Source organism: Pinus tabuliformis, chromosome 5_1 (assembly GCF_031772625.1).
Source record: "Pinus tabuliformis cultivar Carrire ecotype Pingquan chromosome 5_1, CPIR1, whole genome shotgun sequence".
Taxonomy (NCBI): domain Eukaryota; kingdom Viridiplantae; phylum Streptophyta; class Pinopsida; order Pinales; family Pinaceae; genus Pinus; species Pinus tabuliformis.
Window position 1 is genome coordinate 131,513,121 of NC_142305.1, and position 19,010 is coordinate 131,532,130.

Sequence of the window (19,010 nt, forward strand, 5' to 3'; positions counted from 1 at the left end):
GTATCATACCTTCATCTCCGCATGGAAAGGTGTGTAGAGTCTTCGATGGTCTTGGTGTTCACTTGATGTTGAACGTGCATGTCTCTCCTTTGCTTGTACTTGGCATGATCCATGTGTTCATCCATTCCCGAAGAACTCTCCTAGCATGTGCTCCTTATTCATCCCATTCGTCGTCGCGTCATGTCTCATCCATGTACATGTCCCTGCAATAACTCATGATGAGACAACATCAAATCTAGAAATATCCTAGTATACCATGATTCATTATCATTCACTTTCAGGTGCAAGTGACTGAGAGAGGAGGCAAGGCTTTGAAACTGCGCAGAGTACATTTCAGGCTAGGATGCGAGCTTCGGGAACTATCAAGGAAAATTGCACAAAGGTCACTCGGAGGATGAGATGGGCAGTCCGGATTAGCAGTGACTTTCTGCGGGATTTGGCTCGGCTAGAGGATAGATCTGCCAATTTTTCAAGGGGAGGTAGTGCAGGCAGCAGGGAGGACACTGATAGTGAAAACTATGTCAATTCTCTGGGGAAGCTGCCAGCGGGTTGCGGGAGATTACTGGCCAAAAATGTACAGAGGTGGGAGGATGGCCTGCAGGACATCCCTGCATAGTTTCTGGGTTGAGCGGGATGCTGGGTAGCTAGGAGACAACGCATCAAAAGTATGTAGTTTTTAGGAGGAGAAGTAGGCCAACTGACAGGGTGATTGGATTACAAAATTGTGTAAATTTCGAGGACAGTACAGTGACAGGCAATGGGTTCCTATCCTTCAAGTCTATGCAATTTATTTAGTCAGTGGAAGCGGGAATGTTTGGTAACTTCTTCACAATTTCTTGGAGGAGTGAAGCAAGGGGTCACTACGCAGTCAAACTCTCTAGTTGACCAGTTGGAGGCTTGATATATTTTCTTGTGGGCAGTGCAGATTGAGATGACTTGCTGAGCAACTTTTGTGTTGTTCTGGGTGGCAGTCAGTCGGGTCGATTCTAGGATTGCGTAGTGCAGACTGCTTAGGAGGAAGCCTCAACCTATGCACAATTCTGGGTAGCAATACATGATCACTAATGGCTAAGACTGCGCAATGCATCTCAATGGAGGTCCGGTTGACAATGGTTCAACAAAATGACTAAGTGTGTGAGCGAGTGGACTTGTGCATACATGACCTTGCGAACACACACTCAACATGACTCGACAACAAGACACCTTGAACCATCAAGACAACATACATTCAACGTGAATGACCAATGGCTGTGGGTGACAAGCACGACACTCGTGATATATCATTGAACGACTGCAACAACACTTACACAACATTGCATATTACTTTGTGTGTGAGTGCGACAATTTCTTACATAACGAATATAACTTGTACACATGAATCCAGACTTTGTGCATAGCCAGAACATGTCTACAAGCATGACATTGTAACGAACATGTAAAAATGTGTCTGATGAACGGTCAAGCGAGGAGGATGAAATGACTTAACATGATCTCATGGGATGAGCTCGAGCACTTGAAAACATCAAGGAAAAACCCAAGGAAGGCTTCAAATTTGGATGTAGCCCAAAATTTTGGAGGGTGTTGCAATCGCTACAACACCTATATAACAATAATAATGTAAGGGCACAAGAATTACAATAGTGGGCTTCTATGGGGCACAACAATAGTAATATGGGGGGGACACAACAATAACAATAAAGGGGATATACTAACAATTACAATAAGGGGACTACACGTATTATAGGGACCTAACAGTACAAAATTTTCTGCATCATCTTCATTAAAAGATAGAGGTTTCTCTAGTTTCTTCGTGCTTTCTACAATCTCTTATAACTCTTCAAGGCTAGTGAGAACCTGATCTTCAACTGTCTAGACCACTATCCTGGTAGGATTGGTTGTGTTCTTCTTTGGAAAATAAGGTAGATTGTGTTCTCCAAGAGTAAGCCTGATAGCCTTTGCAAACGTATGGTTTATAGGCCATATGGCCTAGATGTGCTCATAAGGGATTTCACAAATTTGTTCAAGATCGGGCTGAGAATATTCACCAAATTCAAGAATATGAATAGGGGAGTTGCTCAGAATAGTGTTTACTTGAACGAAAGAAGTATGATGAAGGTGGGTGAGTTTATCAACCATAAAAATTAGGCTACCCTACTTCTAGCGCCAGAAAAATTGATAGTGCGAGACCTGCCAACATTCAAGGGGTCTCCCTGATATGTGGTCCCCATTAGACATCATGCGGTTTGTGATAGGAGCCCGATTCAGAATACAGACCAATTACTATTTTCTTAAATATTTGTCTTGGCTCTAATTGTCAGCAAGAGAGAGGAACACATGTGTGCCTTTGAAAATAAAGTAAGTGTGTCTAGTGAGTTTTCTATTTTAGGCGTAGTAAGGTTCTTCTACTACAGAGGGAAAATAAAGTGAGCCTCTAAGAGAGAGGTAATAGTACCACTCTAGTAGAAACACACACAAACAAGAGATATATGTCTAACATCCAGTGGAATAGTCTACAAACAAGCGACGGATATTACAACTATTACAACAAATTCTCAATATGATAAGCAATAAAATAACCGAAATAGTTCAACTATGTTAACTCAGGTGAAAACAAACATGAATCATAAACATTCACAGAATATTCTTACAAACATTAATAATCCATGCATGAAGAATGTGTTGGCCATCAGGATTTAGATATTAAATAAAAGTCCCAAGACACATGTATACAACGAACACCACAAACTCTAATAGTGGAGAGTTGGAGCCACTACTTGCTCCCTAAAAGAAGTAGCTTGTCTCTCTGATGCCCTATAGGAGAAGCCAAGGTGAAAATTCCTTTGCTCATACAGTGGGGGTGTATATATAACCAATGGGGTGATGCTTCACCGCCCTTGTGACTCTTTGACTACCCTCATTACTATTTTACTTCCTATGAATTTTCGACTTTATATGACTCTTCATATTTTGTACATGCCCTTTGGACTTCCACTTTACAATACATTTTGAATAAGAATTTACATATTCCACAAAAGTTATGTGGCCCATGGCGACTCATGATGTGACATGAGACTGATGACATGGATTGCATGATGACATTGCAATGTCAAGTCATTCTTGCTGCTTATTTCTATGTTTCTTCTTGGGAATGCTCTTTTCTCCACCTCCATATGGATTAGAGATGAGGAGTTTTCAGTGATATCTGATCTTGAGCAGTGGTCACAAACTGGAGTCCCTTTGCTTTCTTTTGATTGACATGCTTGCATATTCAGCTACAAAGGTGTCTTCTCACATGCTCTACTTCTCCATCTCCTTGTTCATCATCCTATCATGGTATCATAGAGTACTGTTGTAGCGACTGCAACACCCTCCAAAATTTTATCTTGCACTCAAATTATGGATCCTTCCTTGATCTTTCCCTTTATGGTTGTGAACACTTGATTTCATTTCATGAGCTCTCTTAGAGTCTTTTCAGCCCTTTTTATTGTTTGGTCAACTCTCACATTTTGGCATGTTTGATTGTTGTACTATGCGTACGGTTCTTTTCTGGGATTTTTGAAGGTTTTTCTTTGTGTTTTCGAGTTGTCCTAGCTATGTAAACATTAATCACACTCATACACAAAGTTTTAAGAACTGTCGAACAAGTGTCTTCATGGTCGTCTTAGGGTCTATCTCAAGTGTCGCACTTGTCACTTTTTGCTCTAGACAATCTCACAGAGGGTAATTCTTTGTCTTGTTATTTTGGTGGTCTATGTTGTCATGTCATCAAATTATTCTAAGTGTGTGATCACAATTACAAGTTCCTCACAAGTTTTCATTCCTCCAACACTTAACCATTTTTCTGAAAATTCTCCCGCCTCGGAAACTCTCTTTCCCCGGACCCTGATTGAACTGCGAAATGTGTAGTCTTAGCCCTCAATGATGCAATCCTGCTACCAGAAACTGCATAGTGCACTGTCACTATCCCTCGAGATAGTTGCACTACAGAATTCCAGAGCTGAGTAGATTACCTTCCTCCCTAGAATTGCGCAGTAACTTCTCCCAGCGTGACCTAAACTGTGTATTTCGTAAGATCAATCATCAAGATTCCTCTCTACTTACTGGAACCTTGCAATGCGCATATACCCTAGCTAGCCTTGCCTCCCAGAACTGTGCAAAAATGTCTCCTAGTGTCCTCCCTTAGTCGGGACTCACTGATCCCAAGGATTGCACAGATCTGTCCTCCCAGGTCCCTCTGTTGCCCAGTCCTTCCTTGCCTTTGAAAACTGCGTAGACCTGTCTCCCAGGATTCCACCTTGCAGTAGCCATTGATGGTCTCAACTACACAATCCTGTCTCCCAATGGCCTCTGCGCAATTTTTTTCGGCAATGAAGATTGTGGCCAAGCATTCCTCAGCCAAGCTTGAGCTACGATATGCACAGTCTCAGTAACCAGTCTCCCTCCCTACCACCTGGAGTTGCACAATGTGAGGTTATTGGGCCCTATTTCATAACTTATTACTTGTCTCGGGCCCAACCCATGGATAAGAATGCATCATATTAGACTAGGAGGTTTTTGGATTTCATGCCGTCTCGTCATGAGTGAATTGTAGGAACAAGTACACTACTAAATCATGGTAGACAATGAAGAAGATGAGGAAGGAGCAAACATGTTAGAAGAATCTCTTACAGCTGGATGGATAAAGAAATTTATCAAGAACAAGAAAAGGGAACACATGCATGCAACCACCTCTCAAGACGAAAGATCATTGAAGTCCCTGGATCATCAAGTTATGTGGAGGATAAGAGAAAGCACATCCAAGAACATATCTATCACTCAGCAGAATCGGCTTGACATTGCCACCTCAACAAGCTAGTCCATGTCAGTATTTTCATGTCAAGTCGTGTCATGAGTTGTCAAAGGCCACATCACTATTATGGGACATATCTATTGTAAATTGAATGTAATGTAAAGTGGAAGTCCAATGGACACACATGAAGATGAAGAGTCATGTTAGTTGAAAATTCATAGGAAGTTGAACAGTCATGAGGGTAGTCCAAGAGCCACAAGGGCCAAGCATTCGCCCCCCCCAATTGTATGAGAAAGGACTTTTCACCTTGGCTCCTCCCACAAAGCATAGATAGTTTCAGTCAGTTCTTTGAGAAGAAAGGAATGGCTCCAATGTCCCACTACTGGGCCTAGTGATGTATGATGTAAATATGTGTCTTGGAAATTGTTCTTAATATAGAAGCTTGTTTAGGCCAGCACGTTTCCATGCATGCCTTGTGGATGTTTGTAAGATTATTCTTTGAGCATTTGTAATTCATATTTGTTTCACATGTACTAAGATAGTTGAACTATTTCAGTTGTTTTAGTGCTTGCCTTGTTGGAAATGTGATGTATTAGTTAGCATGATTGTCTCATCCTTGTGGACTACTCCACAAAATACTAGAAATACCTTTCTCGCTTACTGCTTGTAGTGACCGTCACATCCGTTGTGGACTATTCAGCTGGATGGTGGACAGATCTTTCCATGTACTTTGGTTTTAATGACTGCCACATCCATTATGGACTATTCCGCTGGATGTGGACAAACCTTCTTGGTTCGTGTATGTCTCTTCCTGGGTGGTACTATTACCTCTCACTTAGAGGCTCACTCTTTCCCCCTTTTGTAGTAAGATAACCTACACAAAGTTATGTTGCACACTCACGAGGCATACTCACCTTACTTTTTGAAGGTACTGGTGTAACACTCTCATGTTGAACAACAAGAGCTGAGACAAATCTCTAAGTATATGGCAATTGGGCCATGATACCAGATGGGAATCCTACACCAAATGGTGTGAGGTGTAATTGGGACCTCATATTGGGGAGAGCACTGGAATGTTAGTGGATCCAACATTGTTAACATTTCTGGTGCTAGAAGGAGGGCCGCCAGTAGTTTATGGCTGATTGTCCCACAGATCCCACTCATCCATTTTTTGGTCAAGGAAGTAACATTCACTCCCTCTCCCCTACTCACAATTCTAAATTTGGTAATTTCTCACCTCACAGCCCTGAACGTGAAATCTCATACCATCAAATCTGGGTTTGGATGGTGTTCTATATAAATCATACTTATTATTTTCATATTGGTAGAGAGACAAATGATAAAGTTTGTTGGGCTATGGGCCCTTTTACATTTCTCTAGGAAGATGGAAATTAGAAAATCCAAGATAATGGGTGATTTAAAAGTCTAGTTTTGGAGTTTTTAAGGTATATATTCTAGTCAAATTTGTATAGAATCCGACAGAGATTTGTTAGAATCACAAGTTTGAGTTGTAAACTCTACAAAATCCAAGTATCAATCGGTTTTCAGGGTTCTGAATCCATATCTGCAATAAAAAATTGATTTTAAATAACAAAGATCAAATATTTTGACCAAAACAAATTGCAACCAAAAACTCCAAAATGTATAATAATTAGACAACACCTATTCAAAATTAATTATTGACTGTGCCCTCGAAAAAGAATTTGTTTAAATGTTTTAATTTTCACATTAAGAGCCTTGATCTCTTCTTTTCAATGGCTTTCCTTCAGTCACATTTGTAAAGAAAAGAATTAGAAAGCTAAGATCTTTCCAAAAAGCTCTCCAATTGTGAGTTGGGTCCTTTGATATATATGAACATGGAGAAGGCTAGAAAATGGAAGTCATGGAGTACCTCTTTTAGCTTTTATTCTCTCTTTTAGTTTGTCATATAAGAAACAAATAATTATTATATATTTTTGTTTTAACCACAACTAAAAAATAAATACTTTCTAACCTTTTGTATATGTAATGAACAAAAAAAGGTAAGTTTATTTTTAAAATAATATTTAGAAATATGGTTTTTTAATTTTGTTAGAAAAGATGGAATACAAAATTTATTTTATTTTTAATTATAATAAGAAAAAGAAACGAACAAATTTATTAGGTTTAATACTTTATATGTATTTTTGTTCAAAAGTTATAAAACTTTTTTCCTAATAAAAAATGCATATAAATAAATATATAAAAAATAAAATACATATAAATAAATATATAAAAAAAATAAAACTTAGTTAAAATCAATGCATATAAATAAATATTTAAAAAAATAAAAAATAAAAAAAATTGAGTTAAAATTATATATATAGATATATCAATTGAAAGAATAAAACGCAAACATGTCTTCACAGTGCAATCAACGGAGGGTATAAAAAGTGGAATGACCTTTAACATTTTTTTTGAACAATGTTAATAAATAGTGTGGACCATGGTGTTATTATTTTTTAACAGTGTAAAATAAATAGTGTGGAATATGGTGTTGTGAAAAACTGGTTTTTCAAAAATGGTGCCTGGTGTCTGGAGTAACTGGTTTTTCAAAAATGGTGCCTGGTGTCTGGAGTAAAGCCAAAAGAATGAAATGTTCAATATCTACTCTCGACAATGGCGTTACAGAAAAGCAGGTTTGAAAACAAGTTACTTTTAATGCGTTATTCGTTCTTAGTATATAGCAACTAACTTGTTTGAATTATTCTGGAAGACCATGACGTGTGAATTTTGTGTCATTTTTGAGATAAGTTATATATGTGTTGGTCAATTCAAGTTACTCGAAAGAATGAAATCCTTCCACTCAGGTTAGCAAATATGGATAATATATTTACAATATACATATCTCTCATATAAAATTTACAACATTATTGTATATATATAGATAATCACAAGATGTATTTGATTGCCTAATGAATACTGATATTTTATGTTTCCCAAGATATCCCTATCCCATTCCCCAAAGTCGATATTCGTTTTTTTGGACCACTCCAAAAAAGAACAAAGATACTTCCAACCCAACCACTTCATCACTTTGGCGTCCTTAGGTTTACTCAAAGGTACTTTTCTGCGAGATGTTTCAACGAAATTTCCAGCCTTCAATTTCATCACAGATTTTGGTCTTCAAAGAGCAGGTGGTTGAAATATTCTTCGAGTCTCGACATTTATCACACATTTTTGGATTTTTGTGTTAATGCTACGATCTTACACGTAGCAATCCTCGACAGAGACTTCCAATGACTTTGTGTGGTTGTATTTTTGCAGAGGCTTCTGAATTGAATTGAGTGCCCTGCAAGTTTCTCATGCGATATTTTCTTCGTTGTTACTCTCCTCTACACATTAGAAAATCATTTCTCTCGTTCACATAGTGACTCTATATATTACACATCTTTCAACTTCTCGAAAATCATTTTTTAGGGTTGCAGACGTACTGCAATGGTTAGAAAGTCATCCTAATATTCGTTGCAGCTCAGTGGACTAGAAAATGAATTGGGGACGACATGGAATGTGTATTTGGTGCCTCTTATTTCTTTCGCTAGTGCTGGTACCGTCATTTGCAAAAGCAAGAATTCACCGTTATAGATGGAATGCGAGATATGAATATAAATCCCCTGATTGTTATGAGAAATTGGTGATTACCATCAATGGCCAATTTCCAGGCCCAACCATCAAGGCGCAGGTGGGGGACACCATCCACGTTCAACTCACTAATCAAATGGAAACTGAGAACGTTGTTTTTCACTGGCACGGTATCCGGCAGGTATCCATGATCTTTCATCTCTCTGCATAATTTTTTGGGCCGCAAATATTAAGTACATATACTACGTGAATAATTGGACTAGTGTATAGTGTACTGAACCCATGATTGACTTAATGCATGATTTTATGAAAATATATTTATTAACATTTTTTTTATTGACAGCTACGTGAATAATTGGACTAGTGTATAGTGTACTGCACCCATGATTGACTTAATGCATGATTTTATGAAAATATATTTATTAACATTTTTTCTATTGACAGCGCCCAACACCATGGAGTGATGGAACGGGTGGAGTTACACAGTGTCCCATCATGCCAGGAGAGACTTTCGTCTACAAATTTGTAGTGGACAGAGTAGGGTTTATATTTTCATCACTCATATCACAGTGGGATTCATGATGTGTAGTGTAATTATATGGTGCAGCCTGGGAAGTATTTCTACCATGGTCACTTTCTCAAAATTGACTACAAAATATTTCTATGAAGTTATTTTCTCAAAATTGTGATCATATATAAAATTATTGTAAATGATATTTTTACATTTAATGATCATAATTTTTGTTTTGTTAATGTAAATAGACATATATATATATATATACTAAAGCAAAGAATGGTTGAAAATGTCTAGTTATCGATAAATATCATAGTAATTAATTGTCATAATAATATAATCAATGTAAAAAAAATAAAAATTATATCTATATAAAAAAAATAAAGTAAGATAGACACAACTTGATTCTTTCCAACAACAAAAACAATAGATTATATCTCTGGACTATTTCTACTATCCTGCCATATTCATAATTTGACAACAATGTTTTGATACAAACTTATCATAGTATTACTTTAAATAATTTATAATAATTTCTTTATATAAATCATTTTAATTAAAAATGCCTTTAAAATTTCAAATCTCATTTTCAATTTCAATGATTTAGGTTAATATTTTCCAATTACAACTTAATAGACTTTATTTAAAAATTAAGGAAATAGCTTTTAATTCATTACTGTAAATATTATTTGTATTTCACTAATTATTACTGATTTGAGATTATATATATGTCAAAATTTTATATTTATTTTTAACATTTAAATATTTAATAAAAAAAAAAAAAAACAAAAACAAAGTAGGGTTGAGAGTTAGTATAATTGGTTTATTTTATTGGCTAAAAAGACCACCTTTCTAAGAGATGAGAGGGATAAATTTTAAAAATTATTTTGATTAGTTCTTTTCATATTAATTGTATTTAATTTTTTTCATTTTATTTAAATATCATATTTATTAATTTAGATATATTTTAATTCTGGATTTATCAAGCAACAAAAGGCATCAAATCTTTCAAGGTTAATTTTTTTTTTAGTGCAAAATTTAAAGAAAGATTTGCACCTGCATAAATTTGATCTCTTTCGTGATTGATAAATCCAAATTTAAGATGAATCATGAATCTAGACTAGTTTCTTTCACACACATATCATTTTATTTTTATCGTTGTCATTTTATCTCTATTTATCGAAGTGAAATGTTTAAATAAAATACCTCTCAATACAATTAAATAAAAATATAAAGGTAAAAATTATTAAAAATAAATATATAATCTATAATTATATGAATATATTTGTTTGCATCATAAAATTATTCACATTATTTAACATCATTTCCAAAACCTCAAAATTTTAAAATAAAAAATGAACTTTAAAAATTACTTTCATTAATTCTTTTAATATTATTTGTCTTTAGTCCATGGGGTCATGGATAGAGGGTGAGTGAGTCTCTTAAGACACTCCTTGATGTGAAGTCACCATTTCAATTCCCTACCCCTTGATGTGAAGTTACCATTTCAATTCCCTACCCGATAGGTTTGATATATTGGACATGATGAAGATGTAATCCTCCCAAGCTTACAAAAATATATATTATTTGTATTTAATTCTTTTATTTTGCTTTATTTAAATATCGTATTTATGAACTCACATCCATTTTAACTAGGAATCTATCAAGTATCTTGAGGGATCAAATCCCTTAAAGTACAAATTTCTTTTTTGAATACAAAATTTGAGAAAAAAATTACACATTTAAAAATTTGATCCTTTCAAAATTTGATAGATCATATATATATATATATATATATATATATATATATATATATATATATAATTTTTATTTTGTATCACCCCTTCTCCCTTATGGAGTAATACTGATTTAGTGGATTATGTTGCGGGTTGTCGTTGCTTATTGGGGGGCATGGATCCTATAATTGCTTGCTCGTGAAATCTACAAACAATTCAGCAGGAATGGGCAGTATCTGCAACTCTACAAATCCTGAATGTTCTATTCCTTACATTTTATCTGTATTCGTCGGACACACATATCGCCTGCAGATTACTAGTGTGGCTTCCTTATCGTCATTCAATTTCCCACTTGAGGTATATGTTAGTTCAGAGCATACATAACACACAACAGATTTATACTCAGAGACTTAGACGACAATAGCAAAGAATAATTTCAGAGACAGACAAATGGAGAAACAACAAGATTACTCAATCAAAAATAGTGGAATAGATAAAACAATCACTGGAGAACATAAATCACTTTGCATTACGTAACATGCCTGGACCTTGGCTTGCTTTCCTTGGCCAGAGAAATTACAAATTTATAGAGGCTGAAGAAGGATCTAGAATCCTGCATGTGATTTAGATGGAGATCTAGAAACTAATGGCAGTGTAGAAGGATCTAGAATCCTGCATGTGATTTAGATGGAGATCTAGAAACTAATGGCAGTGTAGAAGGATCTAGAATCCTGCATGAATTTGGCTTCACACTTAACATTCTCCCACTTGAAGCCAAATAAGAGTCATGAATCAAGTCACACTGAGTCCTACCATGCCTCTACATAACTCTTGTTTATTTCGTGGTAGAATCTTAGTGAGCATATCAACAGGGTTCCTATATATATGGATCTTTTCCAAGGATAACTGTTCTTCCTCCAACACATGTCGGATCCAATGGTACCTTAAGTCAATGTGCTTGGTTTTTGAATGAAATGCTGGGTTTTTCGCCAAGTGAATGGCACTCTGACTATCACAATATAGCACATACTTGTCTTGATTTATTCCTATCTCTCCTAGGAATCGCTATATCCACAACATCTCTTTACAAGCTTCTGTTGCAGCTATGTACTCTGCTTCTGTTGTAGAGAGGGCTACTATTCTTTGTAGCCTTGACACCCAAGATACTACTGCACCTGCAAATGTATACAAATAACCTGTAGTGGACTTTCGAGTGTCCATATCTCCACCCATATCCGCATCTGTAAATCCTTCAAGCACAGTCTCATCATGACCAAAACATAAACAATAATGAATAGTACCCTTGAGATACCTCAAAATCCATTTTACTACTTGCCAATGTTGTTTTCCTGGATTAGCAAGGAACCTACTCACTACTTCCACTAAATATGCAATGTCTGGTCGTGTGCATACCATGGCATACATCAAGCTACCAACTGCTGAAGCATAAGGAATCTTGTTCATCTCTTCTTTCTCCTTGTCATCCCTAGGACATAATTCAGTACTCAGCTTGAAGTGGGCTGCAAGGGGTGTACCAACTGGCTGGGCATCCTTCATATTAAACCTATCAAGCACCTTCTTGATATATTTTTCTTGTGATAGCCACAACCTTTTGTTTTTCCTGTCACGCATAATCCGCATGCCCAATATCTGTTGTGTTGGTCCCAAATCATTCATTGCAAATTTGCTACCCAAATATTTTTTCAATCTATTGATCTTATTCTTATCATGTCCAACAATCAACATGTCATCCACATATAACAATAATATGATATACTTTCCTTGATCATACCTCTTGATATAGACATAATGGTCAGCTTCCAACCTCTGAAAAACATGTTTCAACATGAATGAATCAAATTTCTTGTACCATTGTCAAGGTGCCTGTTTCAACCCATGGAGACTCTTCTTCAACCTACAACCAAGACATTCTTTGCCTTTTTCTATGAAGCCTTCTCGCTGCTCCATTTAAATTTCTTCCTTCAATTCACCATGAAGGAAAGTAGTTTTTACATCTAACTGTTCACATTCTAAGTCTAAAGCAGAAACTAGACCAAGAATGACTCTAATGGATGACATTTTAACAACAGGTGAGAAAATTTCAGTGAAGTCAATACCTTCTTTTTGGGCAAAACCTTTCACCACCAGCCTTGCTTTATACCTCTCCTTCTTTTCGTCGCCTTCATGCTTACTCTTGTAAACCCATTTTTTTTAGAGCCTTTCTACCTTTTAGGAGGTTTACCAACTCCCACGTTTTATTTTTCAGCGAAGAGTTCATTTCTTCTTCCATTGCTTTCTTCCATTCTTCACTGTGCTCAACTTTACAGGCTTCTTGAAAACAATTAGGCTCACCTTCATCAATCAACAAAATATAGTTTGAAGGAGGATACCTTTGTGAAGGCTTACGAAGCCTAGAAGATTTGCGAACCAACTGTGGTGGTGCATTATCAGGTTGAATCTCCTGTAAAGGTTCCTGCAAGATTCCTTCTTCTTCTTGTTCATCATTTTCCACTTGTTGTTCTTCATGCTCTTGAATTTGCTATTCATTTTCTTGTATTGGTGGTATGTTTTCCTGCTAGTCATCAAACCTGTCGATAACCTTCTTGACCTCCAACTCACCTACAGTCCTCTTGAACATTTTTGACTCAATAAATATAACATTCCCGCTTCTAATAATTTTATGTTTGACTGGATCCCATAGACGATAACCAAATTCTTCATCCGCATATCCCAAAAAAATGCATTTCATAGATTTATCATCTAGCTTAGTTCTGTTTTCTTTGGGAATATGTACAAATGCTTCACATCCAAAGATTTTCAAGTGAGAATAATTCAAATTCTTACCAATCCAAACTTCTTCAGAGTTACTGCCATCCAACGCTGTAGTTGGAGATCTATTTATGAGGTAGCAAGCGGTCTTGACTGCTTCAGCCCAAAAATTCTTCTCCAAACCAGAATTGGATAACATACTTCACACTTTTTCCATAATGGTGCAATTCATCTTTTCTGTGACACCATTCTGTTGAGGAGTACCAGGCACAGTCTTCTCATGCTTTATGCCAAACCTGTTACAATATTCCTTAAATGCATTTGAGCAATATTCTCCACCATTATCTGTTCTTAAACATTTGAGCAATTTGTTAGTCTCTCTTTTAACAACAACATGAAATTTTTGAAATATTCCAAACACTTCACTTTTACTTTTCATAAGATATGACCAAACATTTCTGGATGCATCATCTATAATGTTACAAAATATGATGCTCCTCCTAATGATTTGATGTTAACAGACCCAAACACATCTGAGTGTACCAATTCTAACACATTTTTGTTTCTGTCATGGCCACCTCTAAGGAATGAAACCCTTCTTTGTCTACCATATATACAATGCTAAAAAAGATCAAGATTGTAGGATTTAAAACCTGGCAATAAAATTTTACGAACAAGGATTTTTAAGCCCTTCTTGCTCATGTGACCCAAACGCTTATGCCACAGATCTGCTGAATTTCCTTCTTTTATGACAACAGCAAAATCTGATTTTCCTATCAGTGCCTTCAATGTGTATAATGTTCCTATCTTGGGTCCTTTGGCCACGACCAATTTTCCTTTGCTAATTTTTCAGCCTCCTTTTCCAAAGCTTGTGGAATAGCCTTCATCATCCAGACATCCCAAAGAGATTAAACTCATGCTTATTTCTAGTACATGCCTAACTTGTTTCAACAATATATCTTGTCCATCTTTCATCTTGATTTGGACATCTTCCACTCCAACAATACTGCAAAAATGATTATATCCCAAATGCACTCTACCATAATCACCAGGATTATATGAAACAAAACTATCTTTGCATGGGGTTACATGGTGAGATGCCCTAGAGTCAAGGATCCAATCAAAGCTACTGCTAGATGTATATACACATGCATCCTCTACTGAAACAGTAAACAACAAATCACCATCTGTGGCTACACCAGTAGTCTCACCTTCATTTGTGTTGGATGACTTGTGATTTGTATTAGATGGTCTCTAATCCTTTTGCCTTTTCTTCCAAAATCAACATTCTTTCTTTATGTGCTCGGGTTTGCCACAATGAAAGTAGATGATCCTTCCTCTCCTTGATTTTGATTGGCCTCTCGATCTTGATCGCCCTTGCCGGCCTCGATCCATCCTCCTACCACGATCAGCTAGAGCTAGAGCTTCTCCTCCCTAGTTTTCCGCAATTGACTTGCGTTGCAGTTCCTCATTCATTAAACTTCTGCTGACATCATCAAGCTTCAGGGTTCCTGCAGTTGTTGAAGTGCTCATAGCTACAATTAAATTTTCCCAGTTGTCTGGCATAGAACACAATAGCAAAATAGCTCTAATTTCACCATCTAAAATGATTTTAACAGAGACAAGCTAATTAGTAATAATATTAAAAGCATTCAAGTGCTTAACAACTGAAGCACCCTCCTTCATTTTGAGATTATAAATATTCTTCATCAAGAACACTTTGTTTGATGCCGTGTTCTTCTCATATAGATCATGGAGCTTCTTCCATAATCCTTTAGCTGTCTTTTCTCCGGACACATTGAAATACACATTCTTTGCTAGATATTGGTGGATTATTGCAATCGCCTTTTTATCTAGCTTATTCCATTTTTCATTTGTCATCGATGAGGGTTTCTTTGTTGTGCCCTCAATCAGCAAATACTAATCCTTCAAAATCAATATATCCTCCATATGTAATTTCCATAGGGCAAAATTAGCCCCGCTCAACTTCTCCATATCTGTCACTGTTGTCTCCATTTTCAATATATTGATGCCCAAAAACAAAAACTCCACTTAAAAATAAAACTTTAATTATGACACTTTAAAATTTAGTAATAATGACCTTCCTCCTTTTAAAATACCCTTTTCAAAATTCCTCCATTTTAAAATATACTTTTCAAAATTCCAACATATAATTATATAAATATAAAAAACATATACAATGTTTTAACCTTTTCACATTTCACACATACATAAGTTGGTTTGTATAGGTGCAAGCTTGATGAAAAAAAAAATTACAAACTCCACGTAAAGCACTTACGCACTCCACGTTTTAGGCTTCATGGCACGTTTCACCATATGCCCATGGCCTTTTTATTTCTTGCAACAACTGTCTTAACGTTCCTTAGCTAGTTCCTCAGTTATTTCCTGAACAGATCATTTTCCTGGACTCTCTTCTTTGCAGCGATTTCTGATTCCCTGGACAGATCCTTCAATAGCTCCAGAGGTAACATCCAACATTTTAATGAACGCTGCCAAAGTAAGGCGATGGACAGATCTTTCAATAGCGCCAGAGGTAACAGCCAACGCTTTAATGAACGCTGCCAGAGTAAGGCGATGGCACTAAGCGGCTTGCACAGTGGATATTCGACCCTAGCTCTAATACCAGTTGTTAGTTCAGAGCATACATAACACACAACAAATTTATACTCGGAGACTTAAACGACAATAGCAAAGAATAATTTCATAGACAGATAAATGGGGAAACAACAAGATTACTTAATCAGAAACAACAGAATAGATAAAACAATCACTGGAGAACAGAAATCACTTTACATTACGTAACACTTTACATTACATAACAGGCCTGAACCTTGGCTTGCTATCCTTGGCCACAGAAATTACAAATTTATAGAGGCTGAAGAAGGATCAAGAATCCTACATGTGATTTAGATGGAGATCTACAAACTAAGGGCAGTGTAGAAGGATCTAAAATCTTGCATGTGATTTAGATGGAGATCTAAAAACTAATAGGGGTGTAGAAGGATCTAGAATCCGACATGAGTTTGACTTCACACTTAACAGTTTATCCATTTCAAATTAACTTTTATTGAATTCATTATTTATTTTATCCAATTCTAAAATATTTTGGAAATATTTTAAAATATTCTCAAAATCAAACATCAAACTGAAATGTGAGATGACATGAAAGGGACATAACATGACTGTAGTTGAGGCGGACGGCCACTACGTGGAACCATTCGTTGTTAAAGACCTCTATATATACTCAGGGGAGACATATTTAATACTCATAACGGCAAATCAGAATGCATCAGAAATTTCTGGGCAGCCCTCAACGTGCGAGGGCGTGAACCCAAGACGCCAACAGGGCGTGCCATTTTAAGATACCTTCCAAATCCTACCTGGACGCTGCCTCTCTCCACGCCTCCAAAAGGCCCGCTCTGGAACGATACTTCTTACACCAAAAACCAGGCAAAACTGTACAAGGCAAGAGCAGGGCACGTGATCCGTCCTCCCCTCACATCCCAAAGGCGCGTGGCGCTTCTGAACACGCAGAACAAAATCAATGGCTACACGCGGTGGGCAATCAACAATATCTCCAATGTGCCGCTCGATACCCAATTTCTGGTAGCCGTGAAGTTCGGGCTAAAGAAGTCCTTCGACCAATTCCCAGCTCACGAGAACTACAAGGCGTATAACATATCGAGTCCTCAATCCAATCAAAACGCAACCTACGGGAATCCGATTTACAGATGGGAATTCAACAGCACAGTGGACATAATTTTACAGAATGCCAACATGTTGACCAACAAATCGAGCGAGATTCATCCATGGCATCTCCCTGGCCAAGATTTCTGGGTTCTTGCTCATGGCGACGGGGCATTCGAAGCGCAAAATGATACAGTGAAGTTCAATCTGGTAAATCCACCACTGAGAAATACAGTGCCTGTGTTTCCGAATGGTTGGACTGCATTGAGGTTGAGAGCTAACAATCCTGGCGTGTGGGCTTTTCATTGTCACGTTGAAGCACATTTCTCCATGGGAATGGGAGTCGTATTCGAAGAAGGAGCGCAGAGAATCGGAAAATTGCCGACTTCGATTATGGGCTGCGGCAAAAGCAAGGCCCTTTTGGGCCGCCATTAACATGGTCATCTCTCCTAGCACATGTATTCAATTTCATTCAATTTTCTTTTTAATATATCTTATAGGTAAATTATAAATAAACAGAATACATTAAAATTTAAAATTTAATATATCTTGATTATGAAAATCAAACTACAATTTTTTCAATTTAACATTTACCCAAATTTTTTTCAGAAATATATATTCATATGTGTAAATTAATAAATTAAAGTAGATATAAACTCTCTATTATGCTGGAGGCTTTTGCCCAGCGCTTATCAAACAATACTCGCATAATCTTTCAACATATTCCTGTGTTCCTCGTCACGATCTGTCAAGTCAATTCGCACATGTCTACGTCACTTCACGTCATGCTCCTCTTCGTCTTCCTTGAAACTTTAAATGGGTTCTCCCAATTAGCCCTGGCCTCTCTAATTGGTTTTGTGAGCACGCACAAGCCCATGACTCGGGTATCAATGACTCCCCTCAAGTGATTTAACCAAGGACTCAGTATCAATGAATGACTCCCCTTAAGTGATTTAACCAAGGACTCGGTATCAATGAATTGTTTTGATGGTTATTTTTAATTGGAAATGGGAAAAAAGATTCAGTAAATCTGGTACAAGTAGTCTTTAAATCATGTTTTTGAATATAGAAATGGATTCAACACCATCAAAAACCTCTGTGACACCTAAAATCTTAAAATTTAACAACTGTAACTTAGATTTACAAAACCCATGCCGTAATTTATCGAATTATTGTTGGAAATTCATGATTTTCAGAGCAAAAAAAAAGGTCTGTTTAGACTACGGGCTTAACCAATGGCAACCATTGGGCATTATATAATGGGCAACCACATTCAATAATATATATGTAATTTATATTAAAATATTTTAAATCACATGGATATCCATACATTTTATCACACAAATTAAAATTGTTTTTTATTAATAATATGTTTTAAGTATATGTCAAGATTAATTCTTATTAAAATATTTTATTGAAAACCCACATTAAATATTTTTTTATATATAACAGTAAAATGTTTTATTTTAACAATTTTTTCTATATATATATATATAGATGAAATTGATATCGACATAAATTAGTTAACATTGATCTTCAAATAGTTTTAGATCTCAGACTTTTGTGATCCATATTGTAGATAAATGTCCTTCGGAATAGTTTTAGATCTCAGACTTTTGTGATCCATATTGTAGATAAATGTCCTTCGGATTAATCACATCAGTAACATTTCGAACCAGCTAATATGGTTCATCCTCACGACAAGGATGAATATAAAATAGATTTAATCATCTTTTACTTTTATTCATTTGTTTTTACTATAGCTCATATTATTTTTCCATTTGAAATAATTTTTTAAATCTCTTGTTGAAATATTTTTGAAAATTATAAGATTTAAACATCTTCCTCATAATTTTTTTTTACTTCTATTCATTTTTTTTTATTATAGCTTACA

General features: G+C 36.1%; 1 pseudogene; it reads left to right on the forward strand.

Moving 5' to 3' along the window:
• The first annotated feature begins 343 nt into the window (after positions 1–343).
• On the forward strand, positions 344–17,551 carry LOC149163780 (L-ascorbate oxidase-like; annotated as a pseudogene).
• The last annotated feature ends 1,459 nt before the right edge of the window (positions 17,552–19,010 follow it).